This window comes from Charadrius vociferus, unplaced genomic scaffold (assembly GCF_000708025.1).
Source record: "Charadrius vociferus isolate BGI_N301 unplaced genomic scaffold, ASM70802v2 scaffold251, whole genome shotgun sequence".
NCBI lineage: Eukaryota > Metazoa > Chordata > Aves > Charadriiformes > Charadriidae > Charadrius > Charadrius vociferus.
In genome coordinates this window covers 1,950,036-1,969,296 of record NW_009646963.1, presented here as the reverse complement: position 1 = coordinate 1,969,296, position 19,261 = coordinate 1,950,036, and the positions used below count along the sequence as shown (strand labels likewise).

Genomic DNA, 19,261 nt, shown 5'->3' with positions numbered 1-19,261 from the left:
GTACGTGAGAGGAATGTGCCACTGCTTTCTGTTAACACTTATGAACTCAAAGAATTACTCTGGACTTCTAAGATTTTTTTTTTTTTCTAAATATCCCAGCTTTCCATTTTAAAAAGTACATGGCATCTTGAGGAATAACAAGGATTTCTGTGTACTGTAAATTGAGTCAAAACTATGTTTTTCTTTTTCTTTTTTTTCCTCTCTAGTGGAACGCAGTAGCTCTGTGGGCATGGGACATTGTGGTTGATAACTGTGCCATTTGCAGAAACCATATTATGGACCTATGTAAGTAAATGGTGGGGAAGACAGTTGACGATTTTGACTTGTACATGACACACAGCTGAAATTTCCCTTGTTGAAGTTATAATTCAGCAAAGGCAGCTTTCAGTTAGAAACCAAGTCTTCACAGTGCGAATACTAAGGTCTATTTTATGTAATGCTGAAGTCCTATAATCTGATTTTGTGACCTCTGTCACCGTACTGCTTTTCTCTCACCCTTTTCTTGTAAAGAGCAGAATCACTTTGTACCACATCTACAGATGAGATGATGTTGCTGAGTGTATTTGGGATGCAACAAAGAGGAAAAAGAGTAATGATAAAGAGGCAGGAAGAACTGAAATTATTCAGGGTTGTCAGGTATTGCTCACAAAGAGAGGTATTAGAGTTTAGTGTTTGGGATGTTGCTATAGGTATCAACTTTTTGATGACACTCATTAGGGTGAAATCTTGTAACGCTTTCAGCGTCTGGCCAGGAAAGGCTTGGACCAGTGACTTCATTTGACTCCTTATTCTACAAAAACTACCTCGCGTAAGGTAGTTAATGTTACAGTATGGGGAGTTTTGTAGCAACCTAGAGAATTAATTGTTCATTTACTAAGGAGAATAATCAAATGCTGAAATAAAATCCAAAGTATCGCTAGTATTAGTTTGATTTTTTTTTTTTTCGGTATAATCTTGATGGTTCAATTAACAAATATGCTTGCTCTGTAGGAAAATAAAGTGATAATGGAATTAAGTATACAAATTTCTAACGTGAAATAGGTGTGTATGCATTACGTCACTCTTTTCAGTCCCTTAAAGGATCGGTAATGAGTACAAACCCATTATTTTTACCCTCAAAACTGACAAGATACTGTTGGCACCATAACTCTCCATCTTGTTTCAGTCATGAAGGCAGAAGACCTTTTATCATACCCCAGATAGAAATTTGCCTATATTACTAAAATGTGAGGATTGTGGAACCCCCCTCAAAACAAAAGCCAGTACCACTGCAGTGCCTGGGAATGGCCTGTCATGATCCCATCATGATAGTTTTGTTGCACTTTGTTTTTATGTAGTAGCCCTTGGAACTACTGGTAATGTACTGTGAGTAAGCCTATATGAAAATAAAATGTTTCGGGAAAATGAGACTTCAAGTTTATAGTAATAACTACTGAGAGATGCACCTGACGTCACATCATATTTAAATAATAATTACAAAACTACTTTCAGGAAGTTTTTTTTTAATGAAGAGAAAACACAGCGTAACACACAGGGCTGAAAATGAGTTAAGCAAGTTCACTGCTTTGCTTTGGGACAGATATTTTTGTATTTTGAGCCAGCTACTGCCTATCCATGCGTCAGTTTATTCTTGGTTGTTAGAAAGGGAATGGTAACACTAAAGAGAAGCAAGTGAGAACAGGGGTTATGACATGTCCTTTGACATAAAGATTTCCTTTTTAAGTACTTCTAACCTGTACCATCTTGAAAAGTAGTTGAGGTGGACACTGGACTACTACTTAGTCTCTCAGATTTATGATACATTAGAGAGGAAAGCATGTTGCTAGCAGGCAAATGGAAGTTTAAAGATTTGTTAGAACATAAATTACGTTTATAGAATTTACAAATGTATAGAATGAATAGATAAAATCCTGTAATTCAAGATAATTATTCACGACAAGTGGGATATGCAGTAAGATAATGGATGTTGGTGTGTTTTATTCTATTAATCTGCCTCAAAATTAATAGTGCCTCCCATGAGAGACCAAATACAGTCTCATATATTTGCTATTTTTTATAAATAGCATATAGGACATACGAGGATGAAGGAGAGATGTGGAGGAGCTGGAAGGAGAGTGGACAGATGTTTTTTTTCCAGTAGTGAATTTCATGACTCAATTCTTAAAAAAGGAAAAAAAAAATTTAAAAATCTTACCAAAATGGGAGCGGGGTTGAGAGTGTATATGTAGATTAGGAAAAACAGTGAAGGAAGAGGGCATAGGTAACTACTTTTTTTTTTTTTTTTTTTTCCCTTTTTTGAGTTGCTGAAGCATAACAGGTTATTAGTTTGGGTATGAGCAAAGCCTGGACTGCAAATGACAGACCAAAATTGACAGTATACAGAGTGGAAGGGGTATCTAAATTGGTGTTCCGAGATCAGTGTTGGCTCTGGATTTACTTACTTCCTTGTTACAGATCATTAATGTTGTTAAACAACACTTTAATTAGATTTTCAAACATAAGATGTGAAGTGATGGGAAATTGGGGAAAAATTAATAAAATGTGCAGGGAAGAACAACACAAGATTCAATTTGATAAAATGCAGGTTACAAATGTCTCCCTCTCCTTGTGATGAAGAGAAACCTTGAAAGGGAAAACATTAAAAAGAGTGATAAGTAATGCCAGCCATGCTAATGGAAAGTTGTTAACATTATAAAGTCAGGCATCCAAAACGTAGGATGTAACAATGTTAAGGTGTCGTGCAGTTCTTCTCACGTGTGTACATTATGACTCAGTGACAATATGGTCAAAGGACTCCCCGCACCCTCGCTATGCTTTGTATTCAGTGTACAGAAGGAATGTGTAGATTTTCAGTGTTTTGTTTTGATTCTTGTCTGGAAAGACCCAGGTCCAATTTAGATTTTACTTGAGCGGTGTTCTTGATTTCTTCAAAGCCTTGCTCTCTGGTGCTGTCATTGCAACATGGTAAGTTGGGTAGTGTTAAATAAACACTATGATTAGTATAGTGGATTACCTTCTGATCTAAAACGTGGAATGTAACGTTGTAGTAAAGTAACTGGTATGGTTTTGAACTGTTTAAAATATGGCATCAAAATACTGTTCCCTTTCTTTGATATTAAGATGCAAAGCACCACATTTGATATTCCGGCTTCACAAAGATAGATACTTTGGACAGAATCCAAAGAAGAGTCTCAGGATGTTTAACAGGTTGAATGATTTTGGATTTCTGAGATGAATAAAAGAACAGAACCAAGTATATAGACTTTGCTAAGTCATAAGTAGGAGTAGAAGATGGTAGCTGTGTACAAATACTATGAGAGTGTGATACTAACAGGAAATATTGAGTGTCATACAAGTGGGTTATAAGTAGAAGGAGTCATATGATAATACGATGGGGGAACACAGGGTAAGTATTTGGTAAAATCTGAAGATAATTCCTAAGAAACCGGAGAGGATTTGCAAGGGGAAAATTCTGAAATCCCTCTGAAGTTTGAAAACTAAATCGGAGAGCTCATTCTACATTTTAGGGGTAACAAATGTACTTCAAGTTTATTAGCCTGGTTATTTGTTTTTTCTGTGTCTGTTTTCTGAGTGAGTACGTGATGCGTTGTGTTAGCCAGGCTATGTGTATGCAGTTCTCTTCTTCCCAATGAGTTGATCCCGTCATGATGTAATTTTAGAAGGCAACATGTAAAAAGAAGGGGGAACCCATACAGTGGTTATCCTTTGTAAAGCGCAAGCCGCTTTGAAGAGCTCTTGTCATGAAATTTACCAGTGCAGTGGGCTGTTACTGTGGCTGCAAACAAATGCTATGTACTTGCCATTATGGCTACTTGAATCTTAGGCTATTTTTCTTGTTACGTAAATATACAGAAGATTTCTGCAATAGAAAATGTATAGGATTAATAGATGCCAAGAGTCAAGTTACCATTATATAATGTGCCTTTCTGTAACTCTCTGAGTTGAAATGCTTCCATTGCATCTTTCACAATTATTTACAGGTATTTCAGGTTTTAGCTGTATCTTTCTGCCCTCACCTGCAGATACTCTGTCAAAAGCAAGGCAAAAGAAGAGTCATTCACTATTCCTCCGGTACCTGTTACTGTCTGACTCTTACCGCTTCTTTTGGGTCAGCAAATGGTAAATAGCTTGGCTTTCTTTCAAGAGCCAGAATCATCAGTTTTCATTCTCTGACAGATTGTCTATTTGTTTTATTTCTTTGTTGATATATTGTCCCTTTCTGAAATGAGGCAAGTAGGAGACCAAAAAGTGCTTAAGCTTTTGGGAGGCCCTTTTTTGGGCAGCCAGAGGTAGGACTGGCAGTAGTCACCAGCCTGTTTGATGAGGGAGTTAAATCTGTCTGTCTTGTTGGAAGGGCCTTACATCACCACCAGAGAACTCCTTCTCGACTATTTCTGCAAGAGTTCATCTGTCCTCTTAAACTTTTGGGTCTGTCATGTTTTAGACTGTGTTTGCTTGCCAGCGAATCATTGAGTAAAATGAATTCCAGTGCCGCTTTTCTTTCCTACCTAAACCACCTTTCTTCCCTCTCACTCCCAGTCAAAATACAGAGTCCTTTAAAGCCTGGGAAAAAAAAAAAAGTATTGTGTTCCAAAGCATATAGTTCACAGGTTAGGGCCACTTAGAGAGGGGAAAAAGACGAAATGACATAAAAAAGGGCTAGAGGGACTTCAATCTAATATGCCCAATATCCTGTTTCCAGCAGCGAAAGAGAAGAAATAAAATAAGTACATTGTGTGCTGGAATATTTGCCTTGCTTTCAGCAGAGACTTCCGGAGTTATTAGTTGACTTTTCTTCCTTAAAATTAGTTTCTTCTCCTTTACCTGCTACTCATCTTCTCACCATTTTCTGTTACTGTGCAGACTCATGCCAAATATTTTAAACTTAATATAATATGCCCCATGATATTCAGCAAGACCATGAGTCTATACTGCAGTAACAGTAAAATTGTTGCAGCAGTCTTGGGTGTCAAATCTTAAACAAATGTCCAAAGTAATTGTAGTTCTTCAGGGTTCTTGAGCATTTTCCATTTTCTTAATCAGGTTTAGTTTTATTGCTGTATGTATTCAGGGCTTACAGAATTAAGGCATCAGACATTTCAGGTGCACTGGATTTTGTTCTTTCCTATACGGAGGCCAAGGATTGAGCTTTGGACTTCCTGCTTTGTATATCATATCTTGATGTAAACCATATTATAAATACAGGTTCATTCAAATCTTGCAGAACGGTTGTTGCTACTGAGTTTCATTAGATCTCAGTCTTGTTTTGACTAGTTCCTCATGACCAGGGTAAACTGATCTCTCTCACATCTCAGGAAAAATGGGCCTTTCTTTTATTTTGATCATCTCCACACCTGAGAGTGAAAAATGGAGAAAGGGATGAGTAGGACAGAACAAATAAAGATCTCATTTTCCAGCCAAACCTGTGGGGTTTGAAACTTTTTCAGTATCGAATGGGTGAATCAAATACCGCCAAGCATATATGGGCATGCTAAAAGTGAACAGAGAATTGGAGCTCATTCGGACATTTTCTTTGCCAGGAAAAAAAGATCTGCAAAACAAGCAAACAACAAGACCGTGTATCAAGTTCTAAGCCTATCATCTATTGGCATGTCTTTTAAAATCATTTGGGCCTACTTTTTCAGGATGTAAAACGTTGGTCTCATAAGTTTGTGCTGCTGACTGTGGGGGTGTTGGAAATATCATTTCTCCTTGAGCCTTTAAAGCCTGGGTTGAGCTGGAGCTCTTTTTGAGCTGGAGCAGAAGTGGATTTTTCAGGCTTTAGAATGGAGAACCAGGTTGCTGGATTTATTTTCTCAGTGCTGTTCTTCCTTCTTTTCTCTCTCTCATCTCCTTCATCCATGCCATTTGACACAAAAATGAAAACATAACCCAAACACATAAATAGTATTTATATTTTTGGGGATCATCCTCGGTACTCAGCTCTAAGGTGTAAAAAGTTCAAAAAATACATTTTAAACTGTATTTTCTATTGTGCATTTTTGGGCTGTGCTTACCTGTCACAGGACTACAGAAAGACCAGCAAAGTACGGCATTACATGAGCAAATTAGTTTGTAAATATAACTGATAGTACAAAATGTCTGACAAGACAGTGAATTTATATTTAGAGAAACCTGGGTAAGAAATTTAAGTAAACTTTCTTTCATGCGTCTGGTATTGCAACTGATCATCAAAAGACATCTATTAAAACACAAGAGAAGAAATTAAAAAAAATTGTCCTTAAAATTTACAAAGCAGGCACGTGTTACTGGTAGATAAGCCATGTATTCTTGCCCTCTGGAAATTTGAAATACTAAAAATGTAGAGGAAGGAGGAAAACAGGATGAAGTATATTTTGATCTGATACTTTTAGGAAAACAGTAAGCATTAAACCAACAGCTCTTGTCACTTCCTGATGTAATAAATGCAACAAAACAAAGAGCTCTTCTCCTCCCCTCCCTGCCTTGCTATTGTGAAGAGATCTACCAGTTGGTGTTGCATGTACATCTACTCCTGCATATATGTGTTTAATCTTTTGTTTTCACAGGCATAGAATGCCAAGCAAATCAAGCATCAGCTACCTCTGAAGAGTGCACAGTTGCATGGGGCGTCTGCAATGTAAGGAAAACTGTTTTATTGTGGAGCTTATATGGGGTGATGCTGTGCCCTTTTTGGATGACTCAGGACAAAATGAGTTCTATAAAATGCTTCAGATAATCCACCAGAAAAAAGAACTTTAAACACCATATGTTTGGTAGAGTGTAGAAAGGAGGGGGGGGAGGGAGGGGGAAAAAAAAAAGAAAGTTGGAGATGTGTAATATGGAAGACACAGAAGAGAAGGGAGGAAGATAGGCCTTTATCCCTTTATTTTATTTTATTTTATTTTTAAAAAGAATAATAATTCTTCATTCTGAGCATGATTTTCCTGATCAAGGTTCTGCCTAGGAGCTATGACTTTTTTCTTCCTGGTAATAGGATTACTTGTATGTCAGCATGCTTGATTTGTCTTTGTGCAGGCTGATTGAAGGAGTCAATATGGGGTAACTAGGTGATTTGCTTCCCCTTTTGGAGGAAGATCAAATCGGTTCTAGTGTGTAATCTCCCTCTCTTCAATTTGTTGCCTTATGCACTCCTTCGTACATGGTCCCACTAGCACGTGAACTCAAACTTGCGTACCTCTTAGCTAACCTGGGCCTGAGCTGGAAGATACAAGTTTCCATAATGGAATAACTGCCTGTTCCTCAGTCCCATCTTCACTATGGTACGGGATCAAGGTGCAGCATGGTAATACTGGAACAGGATTATAAATGTTGCAATTCTGTTTGTAGAAGACAAGAGAAATTTTTTTAAACCATGTTAAGATATTCTAGTGGCAAAATTATGATTTTGTGTGCAAGAGTTACCTCAAGTGAAACATTGCTTTTAAGTATCTGTATGGGGCATGGAAAAGGGTGTCCTTATTCAACATGCAACTGAGATTTTTTTTCTTTCTAATTTTGCAAGTTCCTTTTTATTCAGGCTTTGGTTTGTCCAGAAGACTGGCAGAAAGCTTCAGCATGTATACATACATATCATCCCTGCTACTCACTGTGAAATCCTCTTTCTTGTCTTTCTGATTATGCTTCTTGTCGGCGTCTGCTCTGCCAATTTTAGCAGCTGCTAAACTCTGCGTTCTCTCCTCCATCAGAAGTCAGTCGCTTGCCACTGGATGCACTGTGGAACAGGCTCCCTGCTGCCATTTCACTAATGTTCCTTTCGTCTCTGAAAATGTGCATCAATTCCCTGGTGTTTACCAGTGAGCTGGCTGATTAGTCCTCCCCACCTTTGTCTGCAAACGCTTGCTACTCCCTTCTCACCGTGATGCTTTCAATGGTAGTTTTTACATTGAGATACATTCGTGTGTTCTGAAATGATGTGGTCTGAACTTTCTCTTCCAGCATGCTTTCCACTTCCACTGCATCTCTCGCTGGCTCAAAACTCGCCAAGTATGTCCACTGGACAACAGGGAATGGGAGTTCCAAAAGTAGGTATCCTGTGCAGCTTTTGAGATGAAAAATCCAATTCTCCTTCTGTTAATAGAAATGATCAATGTCAGATATGTGGGTAATCTCTCATTTGTGGGTCTGAGGACATAGCTGCTGTTAGGAAAGGTTTTCTTCTCCACCTTGCTGTATAGGGACCTTTCCTTAGTCACCTGGTGCTAAATGAGCTCTGAAGGAAGCCCAGATAGCTGTGGGGTAAGTGGGAGTTGTTAAGAAGTAGTGATTTCTGTTGACATTCTCTCTAAAGAATGGAGAGCAGAAGAGAAATGGAATTAACTGGAAGTGGAGCCTCAGGTGAATACTATACTGCTGCATGAGCAATTTGGGTTTAGAAAATGACCTGAATTTAGCTGCTTGTTTTCCAAAGCATTTCTACTGAGGTGTCAGACGTCTTATTGGGTCCCTCTGTATATTGGTGATTTGTTTTATAACTCTGATAGGTTCAGAGATTAATACAGCCAATTTCCTAGCATCTGGAAAGCAAATGTCCATGTAGCTCTTGCCACAGCCTTGGCCCATTTATTCATAATTTCTCTGTTTTTTTAGTTTGTGTTCTTCAAAGGTCTGTTGTTAAAATAATAGTAGGAGATACGGGGATGGATTTTTGAGTGGTAATTGTATTTTGAGGGGTAATTGCACATTGACAGGAGTTAGGAAGTTTGTCACTTGCTTCATTCTGCACCATTAATCTTTTCTTAACTGTAGATTTCCCTTCCCCTCCTTTTTTTTTTTTTTTCCCCCCCAAAAGAAACACATTAATTCTAACCAGAGTCCAGATTAAAACAAAGCAAAACGGATATTATAACTGTGCAGGATTGTCTTTGGGATCCGGTTCACAATCAGTTGTGTAAATTGTCATTGACATGACAACTTGAGTAGCATAGTTTTGCTATTAACGACAGTTTAATGAACACTTAATGAAAACCGAGCCCACACTGCCTGACTAGTGACTAATGCTGCATGGGTAGCGTGATGAAAAATGGAGACATGATTGAGTATCTTCTTATGGGTGCTCAGGGGCTATGACAGGCTTTGGCCTTGCTTTCATGCAGGGTATGCTTGAACAGGGTTATGATACTGAAGGACTCTTGCATATGATATTGTGGATTGCTCAGTCTCTCTTCTAACTAGTGTCTGACTTTTGCGGGAAGTGAAATGTAGAGAACTTCCTAAGGTTTTCCTAAATAGCATTTCACCTTTGTCTGGTTTACATGTTAATTACATTGTGGTGGAATAAGAATAAATCTGCTCAAATCAGGACTAGTATGAAACATTTTTTAAAAAAGCATTAACATATTATATATTTACAGGTATGGACACTAGAGAGATGGTCACCACGCTTCTTGTTACGTCGTCAGCCTCCGTTGTTGTCAGTATGGGTTTGTTTTAGCAACTTGAAAAATCAGTAATGTATACGATTCTTCTTTAATCTTAATTTCTCCCTATTGTATACCATTGAATAAAATCTTGCTGGAGCTTCCTGTCTAAGTTTTTTGTCTTGCGTTCAGGAGTGGGCAGTCAGTGAATGAGGGAGGAGAATTATCTGTAGGCCGGGGACTTAAGGTAGGCAACTCTTAAGCTGGGCAGCTCTTCTTGTCGCTGTGCCCAGTTTTTGACTGTGGGTTTGGTCTTACTCCCCTGCAATTAAGAACCACACCTCTGGCTCACTGAGGTCGGCATTAAGCTCCCTCGTGTTGTGCAATGGGTGCAGGACTTGGCCTGGCGAAGTGTAATTTATGCAAATAGCATTCCATGTAGACATGCTTTCTTGCATCTGGGTTGGAATGGTGATCTGTACAATTAGGGGTTGTGTCATTATTAGAAACTACTCTCTCTTGCTTCTGCTCTGGAGTTTGACTAGACCAGCTCCCTCACAGAGGAAAATTTCACTAACTGTTCCCAGTTCCATCTGTTTAGCTTGAGGGACATTAACTGAATGTTAGTTTTTATCAGTGCTCTTAGAGCACTTTCATGTGTCAGGTGAAAGTAAACTCAGGAAATTCTCATGCTGGATTGGCTGGAAAGCTATAAGTAATCAGTGTATGAACAAACTAATTCTTGGTTGGCTTTCTACTGGTATTTTCCCAGTTCAAGCCAAGCTGTAGTTCTTACTAGCCAAAAATAGTTACTCTGAAAACTACATAATGTTTTGTTTGGTATCTCCTGTGCCAAATGGCCTGGTATCCTCCTCGCCACATCAAATTTTGGCCCCTATGTCAACAGCCTCAGCAGATGCTGGGAACTGGAGTAAGGCCCAAGAAACTCTTCCTGCTACAAGAGGCTGTGTCCCTTCATGTCAGCAGATACAGTAAATTTCTTTCATTGGTTGTTCGTGGTGCCACCTTTGGATCAACACTTTTTTGCTAGTTATTAAGGATGGGAAATTTGATAGCTGATGTTAAACATTAGTGTACTGTAGTGATAGGGAATAAAGATGGTCATTGACAGAACTAAAACTTGCGAGCTTTTCAGTAATTGCTGGGGCTTTGTTTAATCTGCAGCAAGCAAATGTCAGGATTATTTTATCAGCTGGTGTCAGTGCTCTGAAAAGTTATGGTATGCTGTTTTGCACCCTGAAAAAGGAAAAAAAAAAAAAAGAAAAAAGGAACAACTAGAATCAGGAGAGTTTATAGCGAGACAGTTTATTTACCAGGTTTAGTTGGTAGAAAGGTCATCTTGAATTTGCAAGGTAGTTTTGGTGATGGGGCAGGAATGGAACAGAAGAGGGGAGAAAGGTGATCTTCTCACTAGTGGTCAAAGCATTCATCCAGGCAGCGGGATATCCAGGTTAAATGCCGTTCTCTGGGATTTAAGCTCCCATTTACTGTCCTGTCCAGCTGAGTAAAATGTCAGATGTCCCTGTTTATGATAGTCCATTTTGTGTACAGTGTTTGGTTTTTCAGGACCTGGAACCCAGATGCTCACTGATCAGGGAATGTACTTCCTTGAGAACTTTGTTTTGGGTCCAGCAACATCATTCTGGTCTCCCTTCAGTCGGCACATACTGCCCTGAGCGCATTTTTTTGGCTGGGGACAGACACATCGGTGCAGGCGTTTCCCTCTCCTTTGCGTGCATTTGCTGTGCCTGCAAGAAGACAGTTTCTTTCTGTGTTTTTTTTGGTTTGTGTTTTTTTTTTTTTCCTAATGGATCCGTCCAAACAGCAGGCTACAAGCACTCTTCCCCCGACACCCTTTGAACCTCTGTTCTGGTGCAATGCCCTAGCACCCTGGCTGTTAAATTTGATTTCAGATTGCTATTGTAGCATCTGTCCCAAACCTGGATTTCCCAAATGGAAAAATACGGACTGTAAAGCAGCAAATGCTTACAGACCTGGGAAAGAAAATCCTTTTTCAGCTGCTGCTCTTTGAAATGGCCCTGCTGCTGCTCCCCTACCGCAACAGGCCGGAGGTCTGTGAGGAGCCATAGCAGCTCCAGCGCACGGCTGCCCGCAGCCCCCTTTTCCGTAGTGTGTTAAGGGTTGTGTTTGGGGGGGAAAGAAAAGCTTCAGCAGATGACCTAAGAGAGAAGCTCGGCAGCACAGGCAGCATCGAGTGAAGGTAAGAGGGATCTATTTTATCCAAAGGCACAAAACACACCATTTCCCCTGGGTACAGTTGCTCGCTCAGGCTGGCATCGCTCTGTCCTGGCTTACGGTTCAGCCTCCATCTCCGCTGGATGTGGTGGTGGTGGGAGGGGGAAAGCGCATCCTTCCCCCTCCCCTCCTTTTTCTTTTTTCCTGAAGCAACAATCATTTTCGACAATAGCTTCCCCTTGCAAAATACAGAGAGCTTTTTGGGGTGCAAGGAGGAGTTTGGACACATTTCTAAACGGGGTGGGGGGGAGGTGTGCAGGGGAGAAATGATGGCCATGTCAGCGTTGTTTGCCTGTCCTACAAATGGAGGATGTGTCTGAACTGTGGACCCAAAAATAAAATCAGGAGAAGATGACAGTTAAAACAGCAGATAGTAGCATATCCTGCAGCTGCCTGGCTTAGAGAAAACCAAATCACTGGTAGACCTGCTCCAGAGCAGAAGGCAATTTCGACATTTCTGATGCTTTCCACAAGTTTATCAGCCGAGGTGAGCTGCATCACTGAGCAGGCCCTGGTGGAGAGCATGCCAAGATGACCAGATAGTGGCTTCCTTCTCTTGCTTTTGGAAAGGAGGCAATGAGCTCCAGGTGCTCGGCAGCATTAGCTGTGCCTCCTGAGCCAAATCCCTTGCTGCTTTTGCATTAAAATGCTAGAATCCGGACAGTAAGTGAAGCTGTGCAGAAGTAGGAGGGGACGGATAGCAACCAAACCGAGCAGCAGTTTGAGGGGGAAAGCTCAAGGTGTTGAGTATCTGCGGAGATCCAGTTGTTTGGGTTGGGTGCAACTGCTTTGGGTGGCCCCGTGCCTGTACCCCTCATGGGGGAGCCCTGGGAACTGCTCCCACCACTGAAGTTGGGCATGATGGTGAAACCCAACACACACGTGAAGATACACTGTCAAGAGGAGAGGCAGGAGTAGCCATCTGCATCTGTGTGTGCAGGCAAGCAAAGACATCAGCATCCATCAGTCTTCTCCCACTAGCTCCGCGCAAAGAAGCTAATAGCATCCCAAAGTAGTCTGGGGCCAGTTTTGCCAAGCATTTTGTGATGTGAAGATTACCCAAGCAGCACCCATGTCGTGTGAGCCAGAGCAGGCAGAGCTGAGCTTCCAGGAGGGGAGCACCCACACGGGGAGATCTGCACTGCTTCTGGAAAACTCCCTCCCTCAAAGGCACCAGGGCAGAGGATGGGAATAACACCACTTCCCTGACTGACACCACCATGGGTTTCATTCCCTCAGGTAGAAAGGAGCAGGGGAGAAGAATGGGTGGGAAGATAATGTGAAGAAGAGATGGGCAGAAGCAGAGACCAAGACTAAGTCGCTGCCTGTGCTTGCCCAAGACACTACTCCCAGCATGAGGCAGGCAAGGAGACATCCCAGTGAGTGGGGGCTACTAGTGCAGGTGTTGGTGGAGGGCACAAGCTCTTCCCCCTTGGCAGCGTGGGAATGCTCCCACATCGTTCTTGGGCAACAGGAACACGGTGCTCTCCTGGGACAGCAGAGAGGCCCTTGCAAGGTGCAGAGCTGATGCCCATGAGCGGTGCTCGGCCAGTCCACTGCTGGTCCTTTCCCTGGCCTGCCAAAACTCCTACACTTCTACCCTATGGCAGCTGCTTTGCCAGCCAACAAAGGGATGATCCCCCCCCAGAGATGAACAATGAGGCTTTGGGTGGGCTCAGTGGGCACTGGCACCCTCAGGCCATGGCTGGAGGGAAGGAGGAGCAGGTGACACTGATGAAGGTATTTTCCTACCGCAGGTTCCCCAGGGGGCTGGAGGGGAGGAGAAGGATAGGTGTGGAGAAGCATCTCTTTTCTCCCTGCTTTGCTCACCCTGTTCTTCTCCTCCCCTCAAAACCTGTGGGAAGAGCAAGCTCTTCTTGCCTGCTCTTGCTTTTCCACACAAGATTACTCCACTGATATTGCTGCCAGCTTTAATCTGCTGTGAGGAAACGTGCCCCCTCCTCCTCCGTGCTCTATACATCACTTTGTTTTATTCCCCCAAGCAGCAGGTTCTGCAGCAAGCCTGTTACTGCTCACCGCAGGGCATCTTGGCCACGCAGATGGCTTCCATGCGCCACTCACACCACTGCCACCACCTCCCCATTCCCCACTGCTCATTCTGGTCTGCTCTCTGCTCTCCTCTTCCACTTTACCCCATTCTGACCCCATTCCCACAGAGATCCCGAGGTATCAACAGTGCCGTTCCTCCCTCCACAGCCTGAGGCAGTGGGTCAGTGCGTTGATTTTTGGCTCACCTGAGCTGGTGTTGCTCCTGAGCTGAAGACCCAGACTTCATGGGACTTCATCCCAGACTTCCAGCCACATGTTGCTGGAAGGTCTGTTTTGCCTCTCTGTCACTTGACTCCTTCACAACAGCAGGACATCGGCCTGTTGTCTCATTTTTTTCAGCTGCTTTCCAGCCTCTCCCCATGGGACACAGAAGGGGATGCTGCCCAAAGCCCAGCCCCGTGACGGCACAGCTCACCGGGCCTTCACATTGTGCCATCAGCAGCAAGGGTCCTAGCTGAAAAAGTAAAACAAAAAAAGCTTTTGAGGTCACAGTTTATAAATCTGTTGAAAATTAGCACCAGCTGGTTCTGGGAAGGCCAGATTCAGCTGTGGGGATGCATCACTGAGTGCCACCTTGATGAATTTACCTGCTCCACCGCAGCAACCTGGAGTTTGATGCTTTTTCTTTCCATACGACTGTGAACACGGCTCAGTCACCTGAATTTTTGGTCCTCACATGAAAGCTGAGTCTTTGCCGCACTGCTGTGGGACATGAGCCAGGAGGACAGCATAGCAGTTGCCTCTGGAAAAGTACCAGAGGTACCAGCATGGTAGGTATCAAAACTCAAGATGGGACTGAAAAGCATTATGACCCTGGTGAATCAGGATTTTCTGTCCATGGAGCATCAGGTAGGTATTTTCAGCAGATCTGCTATCATGGGCTGGTGATCCTAGATGGTAGCACGCTGGTGGTGCCTTTGAGAACATGTCCTCTTCTTCTGGTTGTGCTGTTCTCCCTTGGTTGCACTCATCTCCTCTTTGTCTTCTCGTGCTGGGTCCTTACGTGCTGGGAAAGGGGATTAACGGAGGTTTTCTCTGGAGACGCAGCGTGCTTAGTATCCTTTTCATCCCCCTTCCTCTTCCACATCCTAGAAGACATGAGCTACAATGCAAATCAAAAGGGGCATTCGTCTCCCTTCTGCTCTCTGAGAGAGGTGGCGTGCTGTTGGAGCAGTCTCTTCATCCCGGTTGTATCGGATGCATTGAAATGATCCATTTTGACATTTTAGACATGAAATGTTATGATATTTTAATGCAAAACATGGGCTTGGATGTTTTGCGAACTTCCCCTCCTCCAAAATTCAGTATTGCAGATTTTTTGAAGGGCATGTGTTTGCCAAAATTCATCGCAGAACTGCAGCCTTTTCTGTAAAACACGAGTTCAGTTTTGTACGGTTTCAGTGTGTAAGTCATTACCCTTGTGACAAAGCCCTTTCACTCATGTTCAGTTTTGGGGGTGAGAGGTGGCTCCAGGTGCTGGGGCTCCTCCACGCAGAGCAAGTAGCCATCCATCTCCCTGCTCAGCTAAGCAGAGACTTAACATTTAAAATACTCATAAATCACTGATCTCCGAACCGTTCAGAGATTAAAGTCTACAAAGAAAGATGGCAGTTTTGTGAGGATCACCCCTGAGCCTCTGCTTTCTCCGGAAACCTTCCAACAAGATAAACCACTCCCTAAAGGGATCGGTGTGACTTGTCCTCCCAGGCAGATATTTTGGGTGTCTCTACCTTTCCTACTGGGTGGTAAGATGGCAAAGAGGCATCGCTCCCAGGTTGGAGGTGGAATGAGACACCCCATCCTTTCTCAGCTAGATTTCATTTTATCTATGTGGGATCTTCTTGAGAGGGTTGAGGTAAATGTGAATCCCAATGGGTCTCCTGGACACCACTTCCAGGAGGGTAAAATTCAGAAAGGCCTCTGCTGGATTTGGTTCAGGAGGTTTTTACCTATTTCCTAGACCTTGTCCCTATTCCCCCCTTGTGTCACCCACAGGCATCAGCCTCTTTTCAGACAGTCACCAGCCTTTGATAAACCCAAACAGTCTCCTTTTTTTGGTCCAGATGCTACCCACCTTTAAAACCTAAGACTGACACCCAGAGGTGCTCCTTCTGCTGATGGAGAAACCAAGCCCATCCTTATTCCATTCCCATACTACATATGACATCTCAAAAATTGTTTTTACTGTTTCTGCAACCACTGTGGTCATGTGACGTTTCTGTCCCAGGTTGCGACCTCTTCCACCACCTCACCTACATGGCTCGTTCCACTTACAGCTGGAGACTTCCAAGGGGGAGGATGGCATCTGTGAAGGAAGGACGCAGCAAGTCTTCAAAAACACAAGCAGCAGCATTTGTGCTGCAAATCAATGTTAGTGCCCTGGCCATTGCCCATTTTGCGGCTGTTTCCTCAGCCCGATGCTGTAGGTTGCATTGGCAGAACGGAGCTATGGGTGATGACAGTGGCCTCTTTTGTATGTGGATCTGTGGCTGCTGTTGATGAACCATCTACCGAAGCACCAAAAGCAGCTCCTGGAGGATGAGGCAGCATCATTTCCTTTCTCCTTTTCTACCCGTTTCTTCTGGGGACAGTACACCATTTTTGGCTTATTCCCTTAGGCTCTTTGTCAAGCTCTCTGAGTTGTCTGTAAACTAGTATCTTCATTAGCATTTAGTCGGCATGATGTAGGGTCATCTCTGAGCAGCAGCCCATGAAGATGCCATGCTGTGGATGCTGTATATGACCGGTCTGCTTCAGAGGGGAGGCACCTGTGACAGGTCGTATCTGCTGGGGTGGTACACGCTCGTCAGAGCTTTGCATGGAGAGTGGATGTTCCTGGCGTGAAGACAATGACCTCAACCCAGCTCCTTTCTGCTGCCCATAAATCACATTAGAGAATATCAAAGCCCTGAACTGTCAGCGCTACCTAGATGTAAATACTATAATTATCCTAAGTAAAATTAAGAGTTTATCAGACTTCCTGTGTTGAATCTTTTTATTACAGCCTTTTTTTCTTCATCAGAAATTTGATTTGCCAGACTTTATGTGACCCTGGATTATAAATCTCTGGCTTTCAAACACTACCTGACATCATGAGCTGTTGCAGCAGCTAATTGGCAACTGCTCAGAGGCTTATTTTGCTGAGGGGAAGGCTTTTTTCCTGACTGCCCTGAAATTTGCTGGTCCCTTTCAAAAAAGGTTTGCCCATGCAACGAGTGATGTTGGATCTGTACCAAGGTCCTATGGGACCCACGCGTGGATACAACCCTACACAGCTAAAGAAACGACCCAGTGTCAAGGAGCGTGTGGGGTGTGATGGGGGGAGAGGAAAGGGCTTGAACCCTCCTCACATCCCCAGCAAACCAGAACGCGGCATCTTCATGCGGTGAAAGCAAAGATGATCTCTTCATCCCACCATCCCCACCAGGGACGCCTTTACATTAGGCAAAGCTGCTGATGGCGGCTGCCAAGGTAGGAGCTTCAGAGAGGAGCCCGCACAAAGCTGTGCTAGCATCAAAAGTTATAAATAACACAGTCAAAGCTTTCTAATGATCGTATCAGGCTGCACAGTTCAAGTCATGTGAAATAATCTAACGGCCTTTTTTTTTTTTTCCCCTTTTTTTTCTCTCCTATCAGAACAGACGCTGCTGAACACAATGACTCCAGTAACAGGGAAGCACCCAGCGAAGCCCAGCGCTGCGTTTTCCGCTGCCCACCTCCCTGCAGCAAAAGCCAGCGGACAGCCTGCGCAGGCATTTCACCATGAGCTGCAAGTGGCAGATTAAAAAAAAAAGGGCTGTTCTTCAAACACACACACACAGACATACACAAAAAATTAGCCTTTTCTCACACACATCTTTGCACGGCATTAGGAGACAAGGAACATTATTGCTTTTACCCCAGTGGAGCCTGGAGCGGCAGGTTCATCTCAGATGTTTTTCCTGCCTTTGACTCTCAGCCTGTTCTGTGCCTTTCCACCAGCTCCACGCCTCCTGAAGGTGATTCAGAAACTGAAATGTGACTAAACAAAACTCATTTTAATAGCTTGTCTTGGCCAAGGCCAGCTAGTAATAGAGCTGTGTTATTATCATGAGTTGGAACACAAAGCTGTTTACTTCATTAGCAGTAACGACAACAAAATAACAGCCCATGGTGCTGGCAAGGGTATAGTCAGGACTAAAATATTGCATGCAAAATACAAAAAGACCTGGAATAAACTCCTTTTTATGGATCTAAAATAATTTTTCTTGGATGAAATAAGCCCAGAAAGCTCCAATGGCTTGTGAGAGGCTTCTCAAAAAGTGGGGTTTTACCCAACGTCTGACTGTGCAGACTTCTGACATCCTGAGGAGATGCCTCCAGACGAGAGCTGGGGTCTGAACACTGACACTTCACTGACAAGTGAATGCTTGTTATGATTTGAAGAACCCACAACAATTTATTGTCGTTTAGACAATTATTCTATCACCCAATGACCCCTCTGCAGCTGGGAAGGGGAATCATGGAAGAACAAGGAAACACGAGGCTTGAAAAATAAACAGATTTAGAAGAAGAATACTAAATAATTGATGTTAATAATACTAAAGAACCAATATTGATCCCAATACCAATATAAAATTTACAGGGATTATACCGAGCCAGTTCTATCAGTAAGAAGCTGTGCACTCCCAGCAGGCGACAGCAAATGTCAGACACCGTGAGCACTATGGCCTTGGGAGGAAGGGAAGGCCTCAGGGGTCCAGCACTGGGGCAAGAAGTTCTCAGGATGGCAGCCATCATAGCAGAGAGAAAACTCCTCAGCAAACTTTCTAATTTATATTGAATATGATGTTCACCATATGAAATAATTCCATTGGCCAGCTTGGGTCAAGTGTTCAGATCTTGCTCCTCCTCATCCCTGCACCTGGCAAGCTTGAAAACAGAGACCTTGAAACCCACACACCATAGCTGGCCATAAAGTAAAGGGTTTTACCCAACGTCTGACTGTGCAGACTTCTGACATCCTGAGGAGATGCCTCCAGACGAGAGCTGGGGTCTGAACACTGACACTTCACTGACAAGTGAATGCTTGTTATGATTTGAAGAACCCACAACAATTTATTGTCGTTTAGACAATTATTCTATCACCCAATGACCCCTCTGCAGCTGGGAAGGGGAATCATGGAAGAACAAGGAAACACGAGGCTTGAAAAATAAACAGATTTAGAAGAAGAATACTAAATAATTGATGTTAATAATACTAAAGAACCAATATTGATCCCAATACCAATATAAAATTTACAGGGATTATACCGAGCCAGTTCTATCAGTAAGAAGCTGTGCACTCCCAGCAGGCGACAGCAAATGTCAGACACCGTGAGCACTATGGCCTTGGGAGGAAGGGAAGGCCTCAGGGGTCCAGCACTGGGGCAAGAAGTTCTCAGGATGGCAGCCATCATAGCAGAGAGAAAACTCCTCAGCAAACTTTCTAATTTATATTGAATATGATGTTCACCATATGAAATAATTCCATTGGCCAGCTTGGGTCAAGTGTT

General features: G+C 42.9%; 1 long non-coding RNA gene across 1 annotated transcript; it reads left to right on the top strand.

The window, feature by feature from the left end:
* Positions 1 to 206: 206 nt before the first annotated feature.
* LOC104295491 lies at positions 207 to 9,552 on the top strand. Its single transcript, XR_717933.1, has 4 exons — positions 207 to 285; positions 6,570 to 6,640; positions 7,960 to 8,045; positions 9,375 to 9,552. It is a non-coding gene; the product is annotated as an uncharacterized LOC104295491 (long non-coding RNA).
* The last annotated feature ends 9,709 nt before the right edge of the window (positions 9,553 to 19,261 follow it).